The following is a 21,677-nucleotide window of genomic DNA, read 5'->3' on the forward strand; positions in this document are numbered from 1 at the left end:
TACTCATCCCAAACCCGAAGTTTCAGACAACAAACACCTATGAGTGACTAAGAATCCTAGCTCTGAAAAGTCCAAAAAGCAAAATACACCTCCCAAATTAGGTTTCGTGAAATATACTAATTGCATCCTTTTTTGAATCTGAGAATTACGGCTCACTGAGCCCTTCAAAAGCCTGCCTATATAAATCGGCCAAATTTCTTATTTTTAGGCGTTTCTGTTCTTTTCTGGTTTTAATCTGCATTGTGCACGCCTTGTTTGGTGCATTTAAAGTATTAATGCTATATTTTATGTTTCCATATCATTTTACGATAGCTGGTATTTACAACACCCCCAGAAAAAACAGCCCAGGGTAAATAAACCCCATGGCACATATCCCTGCGAAACTACCGGAGAACATATCCCCGCCACCCCCCGAACGATATGGTACAAATGCTATTCAATTTACGCATAATAAAGCAATGTATCTTTTTCTTAAACACACCCCCATTACTTTTCACGCGAAGAAACAGTTTGTTTTCACCTTACAATGATGGCTATAGACTTGAGGCATGGCCCCCTCCCCCTTTCGCCAATGTCCTAAATATATTGTTAGATCTTAATTTGAAAATAACGAGATTTCACCGGTTCTCCAAAATAGCACATTGTGTCTGTACCTAATTATTACAATTGCCTCAAAGTGTTTTAATTTTGACCGAGAAACAGTTCCTTTTGACTTTGGCTGCTGCGTTCGTAAACACAGAGGGGAAAGGATGACAGCTAATTATAGGCCTCGTGCCGGAGAGCCTTGTGTCAAAACCAGGTTCGGTTAATAACACCAGTGACGGAAGTAAATGATCTCTTTTAGCTAGGATATAGACACTTAAAATTTAATATATTTAACAAAATAGAATTATTTCTTTTTGATAGAATTAATGTCGTAAATAGCGGGGAAAAGAAGGATGGGGGGTACTTAACGAAAAAATAGTATCGTTAACACTTTTTATCGAGTATAAACGTTAGATAGGGATGTTTGTATTGGGGGGAGGTTTACCCGAATATAGTAGAGGGTGACCACGGAAAACAATTTTATTTTGAAAATAAAAAATGAAAACAGAACTTACATTGCTAATTGTGGCTGCCAAGGCTTCAAGTTCATGAATAATTTCATATGTTCTATCCATTGTGTCACAATACTTTCTGATAATTGAATGGGGGCACATGGAGGGCCTTTGGGGGCACAGGGAGGGCCTTTGGGGGTCCGTAGCGACATTTGGGGACTGGTGGGCCTTTGGGGCACAGGTAGGGCCTTTGGGGGTCCAGAGGGACATTTGGGGACCGGTGGTTGGCATTTGGGACCCCGTTGGTCCTTTGGGAGCTCGATGGGCCTTTGGGGGGGGGGGGCACCGGTTGGGCCTTTGGGGGCCTGGGGGACATTTGGGGACCGGTGGAGGGCCTTTGGGACCCCGTTGGTCCTTTGGGAGCTCGATGGGCCTTTGGGGGCCCGGGGATTGCCTTTGGGGGTCTGGGTGGGCCTTTGGGGGTGCCGGTGGCCCTTTGGGAGCTTGGGGTGCCTTTGAGGGTCCGGGGGGGCAGTTGGGGGCCTGGGGGACATTTGGGGACCGGTGGAGGGCCTTTGGGAGCTTGGGAGGATTGGAACCCTTTGGGGTTGGGTTAGAGGACCTCACAACACTGTTCAAATGAAACTTGTGTATTATAACGACCACACTCAAATTCTCTTCTAAAATCTCTTCAAAAATCTTCTTTTAAAATGTCTCTATCTGTTTCACCGAAATAGTTCCATAACCTGTTTAAAACGGTTTCGCCCAAATAATCACTAAACGTACATTCATCGTGTTCCTTTGTTATTGGCATCTCTGCGCTAACGCATTTCAAATTAATACGAAACCTTTTCGCGCGCTAAAACAATTCATCGCTAAGATGTTTCTTGCCTAATTGTTTCCATGGCCTTTGGTTATTAATATCCTTTGGAGTTCGACCAGTAGAACTGTTCCCGAGGCAAAGACATTAATGATTTGAATCTATTCCTGGAGAAATGTTTCTAGTCGGAAATTTTTAAAGTCTGACACATGATGTCATTGATTGATTGATCTGTCAAGAAATGGGGAATTAATTTGTTGTTTCTAAGGGGAATTATTGATTCACGATAGGTGAATTGAGGTCGACAGCACAGGTGTCCTGACTCGTGACAGCACCACGTGGTTTATGGTTTTCTCAGTGAGAATAGCAAAAAACCCGTTCCTTATATTCCCACCGTCGCTAATATGTAAGCAGCCCTCTGATTGGCTGAGAAGGATGATGTATCCGACTCGCTGATTGGCTGAGAAGGAAACACGTGATCAAACTGTTTCCGGGAAAGTCATAACATTGGCGAGAGCAACAACAAAAAATACTATTTCTGGGCACCATGACATTCGCCTCGAGCATGTACATGACCAAAACAACAACAAATACTATTTCTGGATCATAACATTCGCCGAGAGCGAGCACTTACAACAACAACAACAAATAAATCGACCTTGACATTCTCTGAGAGCGTGCACTTACAACATCAAATAAATCGATCTTGGAAAAAGAGGTCACTGACCCCATTACGTAATCTTTCTCCCTAGGGACTCTATGACCAAATTGTTTCATAATTCCCCACGCTCGTGAATCAATAATTCCCCCATCGATTATGTAAATCACCCCTCATGTCATTACACGTGGCCAAACAACAACAACAACAGATCGATTGACCTTGACCCCCAATAGACTCGATCGATAATCCTTGAATAAATTATGTCCCGTCAGCATTAAACTAAATTGTAGATGGCAGCACGGTGTTCGTACCGGACCTCCTGATAGGGTTCTACTAACTGGCCTCCCCCCCCCACGCCCCTCAGTCCCCCAAACACATCCAATCAAAATTTTGAGATAACTGTTTTGTTCAGTGTAATTGATTTCCACATAGAAAATATGTTTTTGAGGAGGACACTCCCCCACAACCCTCGGGGCAAGGGTTTTAAGTTATGCCCTGAGGGCATATAAGAACGATGTTGGCACAATGTACTATTTATAATTTTATCCCTTTAGCGCAGGGCACTTCATATGGATGGGGTCGTCGTAGAAACTTCAAAAGGGACTCATTCGATTGGAAATTGAGAGTTCTTGTGCCCTTTTTAATAGTCGAAAGTGATTGGAGGGCAACTAGCCCCCCCCCCCCCCGCCCATCATTCCCCCGAACACATCCAAAAAAAATTTTGAGATAGCCATTTTGTTCAGCGTAGTTGATTTCCATGATAGAAAATATATTTTTGAGGAGGACACTCCCCCACGACCCTCAGGGCAAGGGTTTTAAGTTATGCCCTGGGGGCATATAAGGTTTCTATAGAAGGCGTTGTCGTCGAAACTTCAAAACAGGCTCATTCGATTGGAAATTTGAAGGGCTAGTACCCTTTTTCATAGTCGAAAGTCATTGGAGGGCAACTAGCCCTCCCCCACGCCCATCATTCCCCCAAAAACACATCCAATCTAAATTTGAGATAGCCATTTTGTTCAGCGTAGTTGATTTCCAGATAGAAAATATGTTTCTGAGGAAGAAACTCCCCCACAACCCTCGGGGCAAGGATTTTAAGTTATGCCCTTGGGGTATATAAGGTTTTTATAGAAGGATTGGAGAGCAACTATCCCCCAAGCACATCCAATCAAAATTTTGAGTTAGCTATTTTGTTCAGCGTATTTAATTTCGAAATAGAAAATATTTTTTTGAGGAGGACAGTCCCCCACAACCCTCAGGGCAAGGGTTTTAAGTTATGCCCTTAGGCATATAAGGTTTTTATAGAAGGCGTTGTCATAGAAACTTCAAAAGAGGCTCATTCGATTGGAAATTCGAAGGGCTAGTACCCTTTTTAATAGTCGAAAGTGATTGGAGGGCAACTACTACCCCCCCTACGCCCATCATTCCCCCAAACACATCCAATAAAAATTTTGAGATAGCCATTTGGTTCAGCGTAGTTGATTTCCAGATAGAAAATATATTTTTGAGTAGGACACTCCCCCACTTCCCTCAGAGTAAGGAGTATAAATTATGCCCTGAGGGAATAAGGTTTTTATTGAAATCTTTGTCGTAGAAACTTCAAAAAGGGCTCATTAGATTTGAAATTCAAAGGGATAGTACCCTTTTTGATAGTCGAAAGTTATTTGAGGGTAACTAACCCCCCTCACACGCCCACCTTTTCCCCAAACACATCCAATCAAAACTTTTAGATAGCCATTTTGTTCAACGTAGTTGAAATTTTTGGAAATTAGGTCTTTAAGGTTGTCAACCCCCCCCCCTACAGCCCTCTGGGCAAGGGTTGTAAGTTATGCCCTGGGGCATATAAAGTTTTATTGAAAGCGTTGTCGTAGAAACTTCAAAAGGGATAATTAAATTGGAAATTTAAAGGGCTAGTGCATTTTTTAATAGTTAAAATTGATTGGATAGCAACTAAGGCCCCTCTCACACCAACCATTTTCCAAAACACATCCAATCAAAATTTTAAGATATCCATTTTGTTCAACGTAGTTGAACGTTCTGGAAATTAGGTCTTTTAGGATGATAGCCCCATCAGAGCCCTCAGTGCAAGGGTTGTAAGTTATGACTTTGGGGGCATATAAGGTGTATATAGAAAGTTGTTGTATAAATCATAGGCAGCACGATTGCGCTGCATAAGTAAAGAACCGGGACACTCTAGAACGACCCAAGAAATGGGGACTAAGTAAAGAGGAGGACACTCCCCCACAACCCTCAGGGCAAGGGTTTTAAGTTATGCCGTGGGGGCATATAAGAACGATGTTGGCACAATGTATTATTTATTAATTTTTTCCTTTAGAACAGGGCACTTCGTATCGAAGAAGTTGTCGTAGAAACTTCGAAAAGCGCTCATTCAATTGGAAATTGCAATGGCTTGTGCCCTTTTTAATTGTCGAAAGTGAGTGGAGGTGACTAACACCCCTCTCACGCCCATCATTTCCCCAAACACATCTAATCAAAATTTTGAGAGAGCCATGTTGTTTGACGTAGTTGAAAGTTCTGGAAATTCGGTCTTAGAGGATGACAACCACCCTAACAGACCTTAGGGTAAGGGTTGTAATTTATGTTCTGGGGGCAAATAAGGTGTTTATAGAGAGTGTTGTCGTTTCCAAAAGGGCTCATTCTATTGTGAATCGAAAGGCCTAGTGCCCTTTTTAATAGTCGAAAGTGATTGGAAAGCTTGACATTTTTATAGTAAAGATCGAAGTGGGTATAACGTATTATTTTTTGTTGTTGTTGTTGTTGAGACCCGGGCACTTCGTATCGAAGGAGTTGTCATGGGAACTTCGAAAAGCGTTCATTCGATTGAAAATAGAAAGGGCTGATGCCCTTTTTAATAGTCGATAGTGATTTAAGGGCAACTAATCCCCCTTCCACACCCACCCTCCCACGCAAACCCTCCAATTTCTGCTCTTAAAATTTAACCAAATCAAAATAGCGTAAGTGTATCCAAGCTATCAAAGAAAGTTAACAGATTTTTTTGCGAATGGTATCAAGTTTTCCATTTCAGGTCAAGTAGAGGAGGTATGAAACTAAATTAAACAGTACTATTTGTGTCCAGATTTTTAAAAATTGCTGAAAATTTTTTTCCAGCATACAAATAACAGGCCAAACTATAAAGTCTTAAGAAACGAAAAGATTTAAAGTATTATTTTCTTTTTTCCTGAAAATACTATGTCAATATAAAACAAACAGAAATTAACCCAAAACGAACAGAAATTACAACAGTTAACCGAGTCAAACTCAAAACGAGCAGAAATTAACATAATTTGGGCGTAAAACCCCTATACCTTCCCAAGGCTAGAACAAAATTTGCACTTTTCTGAAAAAATACAAATGAATGTGCATTGTCAGTTTAATATACATATACTGATATTTAGGAATCAAAATGTTAATATTATTTGATTTATTAAAGTTATAAAAGTAATAGCATTTATATTTTTTCAGTAAAGTGCAAATTTTGTTCTGGTCTTGGGAAGGCATAGGGGCTTTGTGCCCATCTTATGTTAATTTCTGCTCGTTTTGAGGTTAACTCGGTAGATTTGTGGTAGTTTCACGCTTGGTAGATTATTTGATTTTTACTCATTTTTTGTTTAATGGAGTTCTTCACTTTTATTTGAAAAACTAATTTTGTGGAAAAGGTTTTTTAAATTCATTTCTATTTAAAAGAGTTCCAAACGCTGTCATACAACATAGTAACGCCCAGCTTTGTAACCTAAGACTGAGTCCTGTCTACCATCAAAACACCATTTCAAAAGGCTATTTTTGAAACACGCATTGAATTCAAATGCACTAGTTGACAAAACAAGAAATAAGTGAAGAACGGCGTACTTACAAGGTTCCCAGATACAATATTCTTGCATTTAAACCATGCTAATGCTTTTCACGCTAATATGCGTCGGGGCCTATTTTGATACTGTTAGTATTATATGCAGTTTTGTTTGTTTAGTATTATATGGAGATTTCTATGTTGTTTTTTTGTGACCCATTTGTTAATAAAAAAAAATTTAACCATACACAGACACATCCCAAAATTGTTGATGAGTTTACTAAAATTGATTGAATCGGTACCTAATGAGTTTGAATTCATAAAGCCAGGTAATTGAGCACCACCACTTGAATATCCGACGTCTGTCAATCAATTTGATCTCATTTCCGAGGTTCGAATTGATAAGACCAGATTAGTTTGAATTGATAAACGAGATAACTGACCATCACCACTTGAATATCCGACGTTTGTCCATCAATTTGATCTCATTTCCGAGGTTCGAATTCATAAAACCAGATGAGTTTGAATTGATAAAACCAGATTATTGAGCACCACCACTTGAATATCTGACGTCTGTTCATCAATTTGATCTCATTTCCGAGGTTCGAATTGATAAGACCAGATTAGTTTGAATTGATATACAAGATAACTGACCATCACCACTTGAATATCCGACGTTTGTCCATCAATTTGATCTCATTTCCGAGGTTCGAATTCATAAAACCAGATGAGTCTGAATTGATAAGAGCAGATAATTGAGCACCACCATATGAATATCCGAAATCTGACCATCAATTTGATCTCATTTCCGAGGTTCAAATTCATAAAACCAGATGAGTTTGAATTGATAAAACCAGATAATTGAGCACCACCACTTGAATATCCGACGTCTGTTCATCAATTTGATCTCATTTCCGAGGTTCGAATTCATAAAACCAGATGACTTTGAATTGATAAGAGCAGATAATTGAGCACCACCATATGAATATCCGACATCTGACCATCAATTTGATCTCATTTCCGAGGTTCGAATTCATAAAACCAGATGAGTTTGAATTGATAAAACCAGATAATTGAGCACCACCACTTGAATATCCGACGTCTGTTTATTAATTTTATCTCATTTCCGAGGTTCGAATTGATAAGACCAGATTAGTTTGAATTGATAAACGAGATAACTGACCATCACCACTTGAATATCCGATGTCTATCCATCAATTTGATCTCATTTCCGAGGTTCGAATTCATAAAACCAGATGAGTTTGAATTGATAAGAGCAGATAATTGAGCACCACCACTTGAATATCCGACGTTTGTCCATTAATTTGATCTCATTTCCGAGGTTAAAATTCATAAAACCAGATGAGTTTGAATTGATAAAACCAGATAATTGAGCACCGCCACTTGAATATCCGACGTCTGTTCATCAATTTGATCTCATTTCCGAGGTTCGAATTCATAAAACCAGATGAGTTTGAATTGATAAGAGCAGATAATTGAGCACCACCATATGAATATCCGACATCTGACCATCAATTTGATCTCATTTCCGAGGTTCGAATTCATAAAACCAGATGAGTTTGAATTGATATGAGCAGATAATTGAGCACCACCATATGAATATCCGACATCTGACCATCAATTTGATCTCATTTCCGAGGTTCGAATTCATAAAACCAGATGAGTTTGAATTGATAAAACCAGATAATTGAGCACCACCACTTGAATATCCAACGTCTGTCCATCAATTTGATCTCATTTCCGAGGTTCGAATTCATAAAACCAGATGAGTTTGAATTGATAGGAGCAGATAATTGAGCACCACCATATGAATATCCGACATCTGACCATCAATTTGATCTCATTTCCGAGGTTCGAATTCATAAAAGCAGATGAGTTTGAATTGATAAAACCAGATAATTGAGCACCACCACTTGAATATCCGACGTCTGTTCATCAATTTGATCTCATTTCCGAGGTTCGAATTGATAAGACCAGATTAGTTTGAATTGATAAACGAGATAACTGACCATCACCACTTGAATATCCGATGTCTGTCCATCAATTTGATCTCATTTCCGAGGTTCGAATTCATAAAATCAGATGAGTTTGAATTGATAAAAGCAGATAATTGAGCACCACCACTTGAATATCCGACGTCTGTTCATCAATTTGATATTATTTCCGAGGTTCGAATTGATAAGACCAGATTAGGTTGAATTGATAAACGAGATAACTGACCATCACCACTTGAATATCCGATGTCTGTCCATCAATTTGATCTCATTTCCGAGGTTCGAATTCATAAAACCAGATGAGTTTGAATTGATAAGAGCAGATAATTGAGCACCACCACTTGAATATCCGACGTTTGTCCATCAATTTGATCTCATTTCCGAGGTTCGAATTCATAAAACCAGATGAGTTTGAATTGATAAAACCAGATAATTGAGCACCGCCACTTGAATATCCGACGACTGAATATCTTCGAATTGATAAGACCAGATTAGGTTGAATTGATAAACGAGATAACTGACCATCACCACTTGAATATCCGATGTCTGTCCATCAATTTGATCTCATTTCCGAGGTTCGAATTCATAAAACCAGATGAGTTTGAATTGATAAGAGCAGATAATTGAGCACCACCACTTGAATATCCGACGTTTGTCCATCAATTTGATCTCATTTCCGAGGTTCGAATTCATAAAACCAGATGAGTTTGAATTGATAAAACCAGATAATTGAGCACCGCCACTTGAATATCCGACGTCTGTTCATCAATTTGATCTCATTTCCGATGTTCGAATTCATAAAACCAGATGAGTTTGAATTGATAAGAGCAGATAATTGAGCACCACCACTTGAATATCTGACGTTTGTCCATCAATTTGATCTCATTTCCAAGGTTCGAATTCATAAAACCAGATGAGTATGAATTGATAAAACCAGATAATTGAGCACCACCACTTGAATATCCGACATCTGTTCATCAATTTGATCTCATTTCCGAGGTTCGAATTCATAAAACCAGATGAGTTTGAATTGATAAAACCAGATAATTGAGCACCGCCACTTGAATATCCGACGTCTGTTCATCAATTTGATCTCATTTCCGAGGTTCGAATTCATAAAACAAGATGAGTTTGAATTGATAAGATCAGATAATTGAGCACCACCACTTGAATATCCGAAGTTTGTCCATCAATTTGATCTCATGTCCGAGGTTCGAATTCATAAAACCAGATGAGTCTGAATTGATATCACCAGATAATTGAGCACCACCACTTGAATATCCGACGTTTGTCCATCAATTTGATCTCATTTCCGAGGTTCGAATTCATAAACCTAAATGAGTTTGAATTGATAATAACAGATAATTGAGCACCACCACTTGAATATCCGACGTCTTTTCATCAATTTGATCTCATTTCCGAGGTTCGAATTGATAAGACCAGATTAGTTTGAATTGATAAACGAGATAACTGACCATCACCACTTGAATATCCGATGTCTGTCCATCAATTTGATCTCATTTCCGAGGTTCGAATTCATAAAACCAGATGAGTTTGAATTGATAAGAGCAGATAATTGAGCACCACCACTTGAATATCCGACGTTTTTCCATCAATTTGATCTCATTTCCGAGGTTCGAATTCATAAAACCAGATGAGTTTGAATTGATAAAACCAGATAATTGAGCACCACCACTTGAATATCCGACATCTGACCATCAATTTGATCTCATTTTTGAGGGTTGAATTCATAAAACCAGATGAGTTTGAATTGATAAAAGCAGATAATTGAGCACCACCACTTGAATATCCGACGTCTGTTCATCAATTTGATATTATTTCCGAGGTTCGAATTGATAAGACCAGATTAGGTTGAATTGATAAACGAGATAACTGACCATCACCACTTGAATATCCGATGTCTGTCCATCAATTTGATCTCATTTCCGAGGTTCGAATTCATAAAACCAGATGAGTTTGAATTGATAAGAGCAGATAATTGAGCACCACCACTTGAATATCCGACGTTTGTCCATCAATTTGATCTCATTTCCGAGGTTCGAATTGATAAAACCAGATGAGTTTGAATTGATAAGAGCAGATAATTGAGCACCACCACTTGAATATCTGACGTTTGTCCATCAATTTGATCTCATTTCCAAGGTTCGAATTCATAAAACCAGATGAGTTTGAATTGATAAAACCAGATAATTGAGCACCACCACTTGAATATCCGACATCTGTTCATCAATTTGATCTCATTTCCGAGGTTCGAATTCATAAAACCAGATGAGTTTGAATTGATAATACCAGATAATTGAGCACCTCCACTTGAATATCCGACGTCTGTACATCAATTTGATCTCATTTCCGAGGTTCGAATTCATAAACCCAGATGAGTATGAATTGATAATATCAGATAATTGAGCACCACCACTTGAATATCCGACGTTTGTACATCAATTTGATCTCATGTCCGAGGTTCGAATTCATAAGACCAGATGAGTCTGAATTGATATGACCAGATAATTGAGCACCACCACTTGAATATCCGACGTTTGTACATCAATTTGATCTCATTTCCGAGGTTCGAATTCATAAACCTAAATGAGTTTGAATTGATAAAAACAGATAATTGAGCACCACCACTTGAATATCCGACGTCTGTTCATCAATTTGATCTCATTTCCGAGGTTCGAATTGATAAGACCAGATTAGTTTGAATTGATAAACGAGATAACTGACCAACACCACTTGAATATCCGATGTCTGTCCCTCAATTTGATCTCATTTCCGAGGTTCGAATTCATAAAACCAGATGAGTTTGAATTGATAAGAGCAGATAATTGAGCACCACCACTTGAATATCCGACGTCTGTTCATCAATTTGATCTCAATTCCGAGGTTCGAATTGATAAAACCAGATGAGTTTGAATTGATAAAAGCAGATAATTGAGCACCGCCACTTGAATATCCGACATCTGACCATCAATTTGATCTCATTTTTGAGGTTCGAATTGATAAAACCAGATGAGTTTGAATCGATAAACCAGATAAATGAGCACCGCCACTTGAATATCCGTTGTCTGACCATCAATTCGATCTCATTTCCAAGGTTCGAATTGATAAAACTAGATGAGTTTGAATTGATAAACCAGATAAATGAGCACCACCACTTGAATATCCGATGTCTGTCCATCAATTTGATCTCATTTCCGAGGTTCGAATTGATAAAACCAGATGAGTTTGAATTGATAAAACCAGATAATTGAGCACCACCAATTGAATATCCGACGTCTGTCCATCCATTTGAGCTCATGTCCGAGGTTCGAATTGATGAGTTTGAATTGATAAGTCCAGATAACTGAGCACCACCACTTGAATATCCGACGTCTGTCCATCAATTTGATCTCATTTCCGAGGTTTGAATTGATAAAACCAGATGAGTTTGAATTGATAAAACCAGATAACTGAGCACCGCCACTTGAATATCCGACATCTGACCATCAATTTTATCTCATTTCCGAGGTTCGAATTGATAAAACCAGATAATTAAGCACCGCCACTTGAATATCCGACGTCTGTCCATCAATTTGATCTAATTTCCGAGGTTCCTAGAAAATCTAAGACTTCATCTAAAATTTGATTCTTTGGACTAAATTCATAAATAATCCATTATTTGGAAACATTTTTAGTTCCTTTGTTTTTTGAAATCCTCTGGTTCTGCAACACCGTCTTGCAACAGAACAGTTAATTGTGTTTTTTTTTTGTTTTTTTTATTTATTTTTTTTAATGACTTCATGTCTGCATCAGAAAACGCTGGGTTAAAAAGAAAAGGGATAGGTAAGTGGAGGGGTATTAACAAGGTAAAGCGATTCAATGAGTGTGATTCCTTGAAATTTCAATCGATATATAAATTAAACATAATTATTTGGCGAATTTGTTGACCCATCAACAAGAAAAACCATAAATTTGAAATAATAAAATCAATGAAATAATATGATTGAGGGTTGACACGAAGGATATTAGACTCAAATTGTTCATCAATTTATTCTTAATTTTGATGTTTACCCAACATTATATTATATCTTGAATTGTTTCGGAAAAGTAACTATTCAGAAATAATGCTTTTTCATAGCACTTTTTTAGACAAGGATTTAGACTCTTTACTCTTAAAAATTTCCTGGTTATTGCCTACTTTCAATTTGACACAGAACATTTATTTATAAAATAATTAGCAGAATAAATAAATATTCCTTTTTTATTTTGATTCAAATACGCTAGTTGAAATAACAGGGGGGGGGATGAATCAGGAGGTGTTCGCTATACCCACTGAAATACATAAGCTTGCATCCTTGAAAGTCGGATCTAAATAAAAACCGACCATATTTTTTGGGATGCATTTCTTAACATCTATCGAAAAAATGAACCATAAGCCCGAATTGATAAAACCAATAAAGTAAGATACTTGAGAGTAGATGTTCAGATATTGGATTCAATTTATATTTTAGCGTTCATCTAGAGTTGCAGTACATCTGAAACCTTATCTAAACCGTGACTATTTGTAACTTATAAATAATTTTTGGCCTGTTTAGGATATTTTCAGTTTCTTCATTCCGTAATGTCCCCTGGTTTGGCAACATTTTGTTCGCAACAGAGCAGTTGTCTTTTTGTAATTTGAAATCACAGTTTTCAATAAAATCCTGTCATCAGTACCCGCGTCGGTGCTCCTTGAGATCTAAAATCGGGGAAGTAGTTTATTAGTTTAACGACCCTAAAACAACTGAACTCGGGATAGCAGCTTGCTTATTCTGGTAGCCTGAGAAGTCCAATAAATTGGACTTCAGTTCTGTTTTTTTTTTCTTCGTTTTTTCTTTCTTTTGTTCTTAGTAGTGGCAACAATTCAAAAACATGTAGTCAGGGAAAGGAGAACTTTCCGGTTTTTTCTTCATGAAGATACAAGAAAAGGTAGTTTTCAAAGTCTATGATTGTTTTTTTTTTAGATACAATTTTTTTTTAATCTAGAGGGTGTAATTGCAAGTCCCTCTCCTAGTAAGTATGACTATTTCAAGAGGGTGGAGCCTTTGGGACACTGTTTCCTGCAATTTTTCCTAGAGATAGTGAATCAACGATATTTGCTCCCTGTTTTCTCCCATCTACATTAATGACAAATATTTTCCTAGTAAAGTTGGTTTTAAAAGTAATGATGACATCGGTACTATCCGAATTCACTATCATGTTACCTAAATTGTTTTATTGATTGCTAGCAACCGGCAACCCCTATTTTAGACGGCTTCAAGTTTATTGGGTATCGGAATTTACAAGGTACAACCCTGACTTTATCCAAAGATACTGACCTGACTTTATCCTGACTATATCCTGTTATATTGTGTCAGTAGGAATTTTGTATTGATGGGAAGGATGTCAAATGAAGTGTAATTTTTCTTTAGTATCTGTCTTTTTGTATATGGCTGTAATTGGCTTTTAAATACAGATTATTATTATTATTATTATTATTATTATTATATTATCCAAAGAGACCTGACCCAGTTACGGAAGCACCGAATTTAGCTTTACCGTAAAATAATCCGTAGGATGGGTGTTCCTTAGCGTCTTGGAATTAAACAACCTAAATCAATAGAACTGGGAATATGTGAATCAAGGACGTATTAACATGAGCGACGGATTAAATGAACTTGTATCCTTTGCAGTATGCTTTACGTATAAATAACCCATAAGTTTCGGCGTATTTATTAATATTCATCGAAAAGATTAATCATAAATTCGAATTGATAAAACAAATTGAGTGTAGACGCTTGGATATTGAACTCAGTTTGTTTATCAATTTTGTTTATCACCCAAAATTAGATCAAATCTGAAAGTTTATCTAAACATGACTATTTAAACTAAGAGTACATAAATAAATAGTGTATTTTCAGTACATGTGTTTAAACAAGGTTTTAGTTCCGTTGCTTTTTAAAGTTTCCCTGTTATTGCCCTGCTTTCAATATATCAAAGAGCACTTAATAGTGTTTTACTTATAAAAATAGTCAGTTGTCTAAAAGAGTCTAAATCCTTGTCTAAAAAAGTGCTATGAAAAAGCATTATTTCTGAATAGTTACTTTTCCGAAACAATTCAAGATATAATATAATGTTGGGTAAACATCAAAATTAAGAATAAATTGATGAACAATTTGAGTCTAATATCCTTCGTGTCAACCCTCAATCATATTATTTCATTGATTTTATTATTTCAAATTTATGGTTTTTCTTGTTGATGGGTCAACAAATTCGCCAAATAATTATGTTTAATTTATATATCGATTGAAATTTCAAGGAATCACACTCATTGAATCGCTTTACCTTGTTAATACCCCTCCACTTACCTATCCCTTTTCTTTTTAACCCAGCGTTTTCTGATGCAGACATGAAGTCATTAAAAAAAATAAATAAAAAAAACAAAAAAAAAACACAATTAACTGTTCTGTTGGTAAAAGTTACAGCATCAGATATTGAACATCAAAGAATTTTAGTGTAAAGGTTTCACGCTCTTATCTACACTAAATATAGAATTTGTTGCTTTTTTGATGAAAATGTATACAAAAATGGAAAATTCAAGTTGGCAAAATTGATGAGTGTGAAATAGTAGTCAAAGAACGTCACAATTTCGTGAAGAGTCAGGGGAAAATCTTAGAAAATCATGGTTATTCCCTGTATTAGTGAAAAATCTTCGACAATTTGGCCTTTAATAAGTTTTGTATCTATTGAATAAAATTTGATTTTTGAAAAAAAGGGGAAAACATCTACAAAGGGTGTAACGGGTCTTCATAAAAGTCTCAGCATCAGATACAGAACATCACAGAAACTTAGTGTGAAGGTTTCACGCGTTTATCTGCAAGAAATGTCTGAAAAATGACTTGGAGGTGATTATGTGCTGTCAGAGGTTGCCACAGAGCAGTAATAGTGTGGCACTGTGACTTGAATTCCTTGAAGTATCACTTTCTAGTAACTAAATACCGAGTTCCCGCTGTTCAAATAATAAAAAACAGTGCTCAGTTTAGATTCAGATCCTTATTTTCAGTGGAAAAAGGTTGAAAATGTCCTAGGGGTGATGAAGGGTGTCGCCAAGTGGATGACGGAGGGGTTTTTGTGCAATGCTATTGTGGTGTGGAGGGTTTTGGCGGTTATTAAGATAGGCTTGGCTTGCAAAAACTTGAATCACGTGACTGAAGTATAATTTCTAATAAGAAATGTCTGAAAATGTCTTGGGGGGTGATGATTCGGTGTCAGAGGGTGCTGCAGAGCAGTAATAATGTGGCACTGTGATGTGAATTTGCTGGAGTATCAGGCTCTAGCAATGAAGTGCCGAATTCCCGCTGTTCAAATTATAAGAAAATAGTATAATTTAAATCCAGAAGCTTATTTTCGGTTGGAAAAGGTTGAAAATGTCCTAGGGGTGATGAGAAGTGGTGCCACATGGATGATGGAGGGGCAGCTGTGTAACACCATAGTGGTGAGGAATGTTTTAGAGGTTATTATGATAGACTTGGCTTGCAAAAACTTGAATCACCGGATTGAAGTATAATATTTAACAAGAAATGTCTGAAAATTTCTTGGAGGGGGTTGGGGGATGATGATGCGGTTTCAGAGGGTGCCGCAGAGCAGTAATAATATGGCACTGTTGTGTGAATACCTTAGAGTATAACTCTCTAGCAATAAAATGCCGAATTTCCGCTGTTCAAATAATAAAAACAGTGTTTAATTTAGATTCAAAAGCTTATTTTCGGTGAGAAAAGGTTGAAAAATGTCCTAGGGGTGATGAGGCTAGTTCCACATGGATGATGGAGGGGCAGGTGTGTAATGCCATGGTGGTGTGGAGTGTTTTGGAGGTTATTATGATAGGCTTGGCTTGCAAAAACTTGAATCAACGGATTGAGATATAATTTTTAATAAGAAATGTCTGAAAATGTCTTTGGAATCATGAATGGGGTGTCCGAGGGGCTAGTAAAAAAAAATGTCACTGTGGCTAGAATTTCATGGATAAACATTTTCTAAAGCCTAAAAGTTAAGGTGGAATTGTTAAAAGAATTCTTTCCGTGGAGGGGGTGGGGGTGTGAAAATCTAACATGCACTCAAAGAAACAATGTGTTTTCATTAAAAGCCCTTCAAAAATACATCTTAATATGATCTCTAATATCATCCCCCACCCTCTAGAAATGATTGCTATGGGGTTGGGGGTGGCCGCATATTGTCACGGTGGTGCGAGTATTCCTAATTTTAGCTCAATGAAAAGTGGCACTTTCGTTAATAGCTCTCAGAAATACCTCAATATGGCTTAAATTTGCATCTAATGTGAACCTTGCCCGTCTGAAAATGATTGCTAGGATATATTTTTGTTTAATGCACGGTTGTTTTGGAATATATACTTTATTCTTTATAAGCCTTTTCACATTTTATTTTTTGTTTGTCGTATTTTTTAACTGCTTTTTCTTTGTTTTAATAATATTCTAAATATATTTAAGTTAATAGAAATATTAGTTACAAAGGTCTGTGTTTTTAAGATTTGTGGTTTAGGACGAGTCTTCATTACCTAAGCGTTTACACAATTTAAGCATCTTGTAGTCCGCTTTCGCCTTTATTACTAAAAATACATTAAGAACAATCAACGATATTATCTGGTATCACTACCTAAAAAGCTTTACTTAATGAACAGGTTCAATTTCTGGAAATATACATTCTCCGTCTGCGTGCCAATTATTGCAGGTGTAAGAAACATGTCACTCTAGTAAGCAAAACATGAGAAACCTCTTTGCGTGCAATAGGCTATTTCTAGAATATATTAACCAGAACAAAATACTGTAAATATTCTGTTGGTCCTGAATCCTGGAGCGCTGTTTTATTGGATGGAAATTGATCTTTCGAGTCCTAACGAGGACAAAAAAACTATAGAAAAAATATCTTGAAAGAACGAAAAAACCTTCAAAGAAAGAAAAAGAAACGTTGGAAAGAAAAAAAAACACCTTGAACATTTCGAGGAAAAATAAACATGTGCGCCGTCATTACATAAGGTGCAAGCTGTCATTACGCAACACCAATGTACGCGCCATCATAAGAACCACGTATGAGCCGTCATTGCATAAGACCCACGTGTGTGCCGTCATTACGCAACATGTGCGCTGTCATTGCGTAAGGTGTGCGCCGTCATTAAGTTATTTCCAACAAATCCATGTTTGATTACATCACCCTAAATAGATCTATTAGGTCACACACGATGGCGTCATCCTTTATTACTCCTGGTCACGGAAAAAGTTTGCGTCAACTTTGTCACGGAAACAGGGGTGTTTCTTCCATGTTGTCACGGAAATCCCTGGGTATTGCAGAATCCAAGAACCGGTAAAAACAGGGACTGGTTGTATTCCAGGGGTACTGACCAATGGAATCTTATGGGAATCTCCTATCTGACCGGTGGAACTGACCGGTCTGTCAGTTCCATGGGTACTGACCGGTGGAATCTAACAGGAATTTCCTTTTTGACAAGTGGAAATCCTATGCTAATTCCCTACCTGTGTTGCTGAAAGCTGTATCAGGCTCTAGCAATGAAGTGCCGAATTCCCGCTGTTCAAATTATAAGAAAATAGTATAATTTAAATCCAGAAGCTTATTTTCGGTTGGAAAAGGTTGAAAATGTCCTAGGGGTGATGAGAATCCCCCCCCTGTGAAAAACACCCCCATGTAAAATAACCCCCGTGGAAAATACCCCCCCCCCCCGTGAAAATTAAGGTTTCCAAGTCTTGGGATTTTATTCGAGTTTTATTTTTAGTTTCGTTGAAAAGTACTAAGGAACGGGAAAAAAGAGAATTTACAAACCAAAAGAATCTTAAAAACTTACTAAAAAGCCGCGAATAAATTTTTGTTGAAAAGCCTTCCATATGAACTTCTGAAAGTTTTGGCACTAGGGGACGCCAGATTAAAAAAAAAATGTTGAAGAAGAAAAAAAACTAAGGCGAGCAATAATTAAAATTAGGCTAGAAAATATGGCAACAACAAGTTTAAGAAGATTTAGCTATCCTTTGAAAGGATAGTTGGCTTTGAGAACCAAATTGTTTAAGCTTTTACTGACGAAAGCATTGTCAAATTCCACGAGTTAGTTTTTCTTATCTTCCAAGTGTAAAACTACCATAAATGTCCGTTAATAAATAAATTAAATCAAAAACTAACAGAAATTACGATGAATAAACTAGTCAAACTCAAAAGGAGCAAAAATTAAAAGGAGTATGGCTGACAACACCAAGTCTTCTGAAAACAAGAACATAATTTGCACTTTACTAAAAAAAACTACAAATAACCGTGTATTGTCATTTTGATATACATATGCTGATATTTGTTCCTTATAATCTTAATACTTCTTGATTTGTTAAAGTCAAAAAAGTGAAGACATTTAAAATGCATTTTGTCTTCAGTAAAGTACAAATTATGTTATGGTCTTGAAGAGGTGTGGGGGATGTCAGCCCTACTCATGCTAATTCTTTTATTGTTTTGAGTTTGAATCAGTTATTTATTGTAGTTTCTGTTCGTTTTTCGGTTTAATTCATTTATTGATGGTGATTTGTGGTAGTTTTACGCTTGGAAAGTTGTTTGAATTTATTTCTACTCATTTTCGGCTAAGCGAGGCTCTTTACTATTCTTTGACAAACTTGTTTTGTAGAAACAGTTTTTAAATTAATTTCTGTTAATTTTTAATTCACGTAGTCTTTTTCATAGAAAAAATATTTTATATCTTTTTTTTCTGATTGGCTCCATAGTTTTTACTTTGAAGATTATTTGACTTTATTCCTGCTCATTTTTGGTTTAGTGAAGCTCTTTACTTTTCTTTAAAAAACTTGTTCCGTATCTTTTCCATTAACAAACACTATCTGTAAGTAATTACGTAAATAAAAAACAAAACAAATTTTTCTACTGAAAGTAAGGAGCAACCTCAAACCTTAAAATGAACAGAAAGTATTATGTATATGAAAGGGGTTGCCTCCTCCTCAAGACCACGCTCTTTACGCTAAAGTTGTTTTTTTTAATAGAATCTTAGAACAAAGCTTATTGTTCTAATTAAATGGCCATTGTGTTTCAGGAATCGTTCTTAAAGAATTAGGACAAAAAGTCAAAACTTTAGCATAAAGAGCAAGGTCTTGTGGAAGGGGCAACTCCTTTCATATACGTAATAATTTCTGTTCGTTTTAAGCTTTAATGTTGCTCCTTACTTTCAGGTGAAAAAAACATTTTTTTATTTAAGTTCTGGGATACTGGGAACTCCGGCTCTCTTTCCATGAAAAATTCCGGTACTTACGTATTATACGCCACTCACTCAAGTTTACGATGTGTAAAAATCGAGAACAAACCGGTTTCTTCGCTAGTTTCTTCGTTACTATTGAAACAAATTTGGGCTATATATTTGCACATTAGGGAGTATAGCAGGGTTATAGAGGGTTAAAGTATAGCAGGTCTGCATGCAAAATGCGTTAGGTACAATTATTCTGTATATTATGAAGTAAAAATTGTTTTCTGACTTCAAACAGTCCAAATGCTTTAACCCCTCCTTTTATAACCAAATATATAGCCCAAATTATATATTTCCCGTCTATTCTTTCACTTGTCTTTGTCTTGTCTCGCACTAAGCTGGAAGAGACTAACGAAGAAACTAGTTTGTTCCCGAGTTTTACACAGCGTAAACTTGAGTGAATGGCGTATTGAACAGAAGTACCAAAATTCCTTCTCCCGTCGGAAAAAAAAAACAGAACTCAAATAAAATTCTCAAACTTGGAAAGCCTTATTTTCCACGGGGGAGCATTTACCGGGGCTAGTTTTGGGGGGTATTTGTCCATGGGGAGTATTTTCCCGGTTGGTATTTCCGGAGGGGTGTTTTCCGCGGGGGTTATTTTCCGCGGGAGATATTTTCCAGGGTCTTTTTCATAGAAAAAATATTTTATATCTTTTTTTTCTGATTGGCTCCATAGTTTTTACTTTGAAGATTATTTGACTTTATTCCTGCTCATTTTTGGTTTAGTGAAGCTCTTTACTTTTCTTTAAAAAACTTGTTCCGTATCTTTTCCATTAACAAACACTATCTGTAAGTAATTACGTAAATAAAAAACAAAACAAATTTTTCTACTGAAAGTAAGGAGCAACCTCAAACCTTAAAATGAACAGAAAGTATTATGTATATGAAAGGGGTTGCCTCCTCCTCAAGACCACGCTCTTTACGCTAAAGTTTTTTTTTTTTAATAGAATCTTAGAACAAACCTTATTGTTCTAATTAAACGGCCATTGTGTTTGAGGAATCGTTCTTAAAGAATTAGGACAAAAAGTCAAAACTCTAAATCCTTGTATAAAGGGGGGAAGAAACAAGAACTATCGAATTGGCGACCGATATCGTTATTGCCTATTTTTTCTAAAATCTATGAAAAGATAATTCACAGGAGACTTTATGAATATTTGGATAAACTAGGAATATTGTGTGACAGCCAATTTGGATTCCGCAGTAAACTATACGCCAGTTGAATATCTCCGGGGATTCTAAGCGTCCCCCCTGTGTTTACCCCCCCCCCCGGCGTTTACCCCTCCGAAAAATAACCCCTTAAATACCCCCGAAAAATACACCCTACGAAAAATATCCCACGGAAAATACTCCCCCGAAAAATACCCCTCACGGAAAATGCCCCTCCCCCCCCCCGAAAATAACCCCCCAGAGTAAAATACCCCCTGAAAATAGAATCCGGAAAATACCTCCCAGGGAAATAACCCCTGGAAAATATCTCCCGCGGAAAATAACCCCCGCGGAAAACACCCCTCCGGAAATACCAACCGGGAAAATACTCCCCATGGACAAATACCCCCCAAAACTAGCCCCGGTAAATGCTCCCCCGTGGAAAATAAGGCTTTCCAAGTTTGAGAATTTTATTTGAGTTCTGTTTTTTTTTTTCCGACGGGAGAAGGAATTTTGGTACTTCTGTTCAATACGCCATTCACTCAAGTTTACGCTGTGTAAAACTCGGGAACAAACTAGTTTCTTCGTTAGTCTCTTCCAGCTTAGTGCGAGACAAGACAAAGACAAGTGAAAGAATAGACGGGAAATATATAATTTGGGCTATATATTTGGTTATAAAAGGAGGGGTTAAAGCATTTGGACTGTTTGAAGTCAGAAAACAATTTTTACTTCATAATATACAGAATAATTGTACCTAACGCATTTTGCATGCAGACCTGCTATACTTTAACCCTCTATAACCCTGCTATACTCCCTAATGTGCAAATATATAGCCCAAATTTGTTTCAATAGTAACGAAGAAACTAG

This window comes from Artemia sp. Qi Xiang Cuo, chromosome 5 (assembly GCF_049724085.1).
Source record: "Artemia sp. Qi Xiang Cuo chromosome 5, ASM4972408v1, whole genome shotgun sequence".
NCBI lineage: Eukaryota > Metazoa > Arthropoda > Branchiopoda > Anostraca > Artemiidae > Artemia > Artemia sp. Qi Xiang Cuo.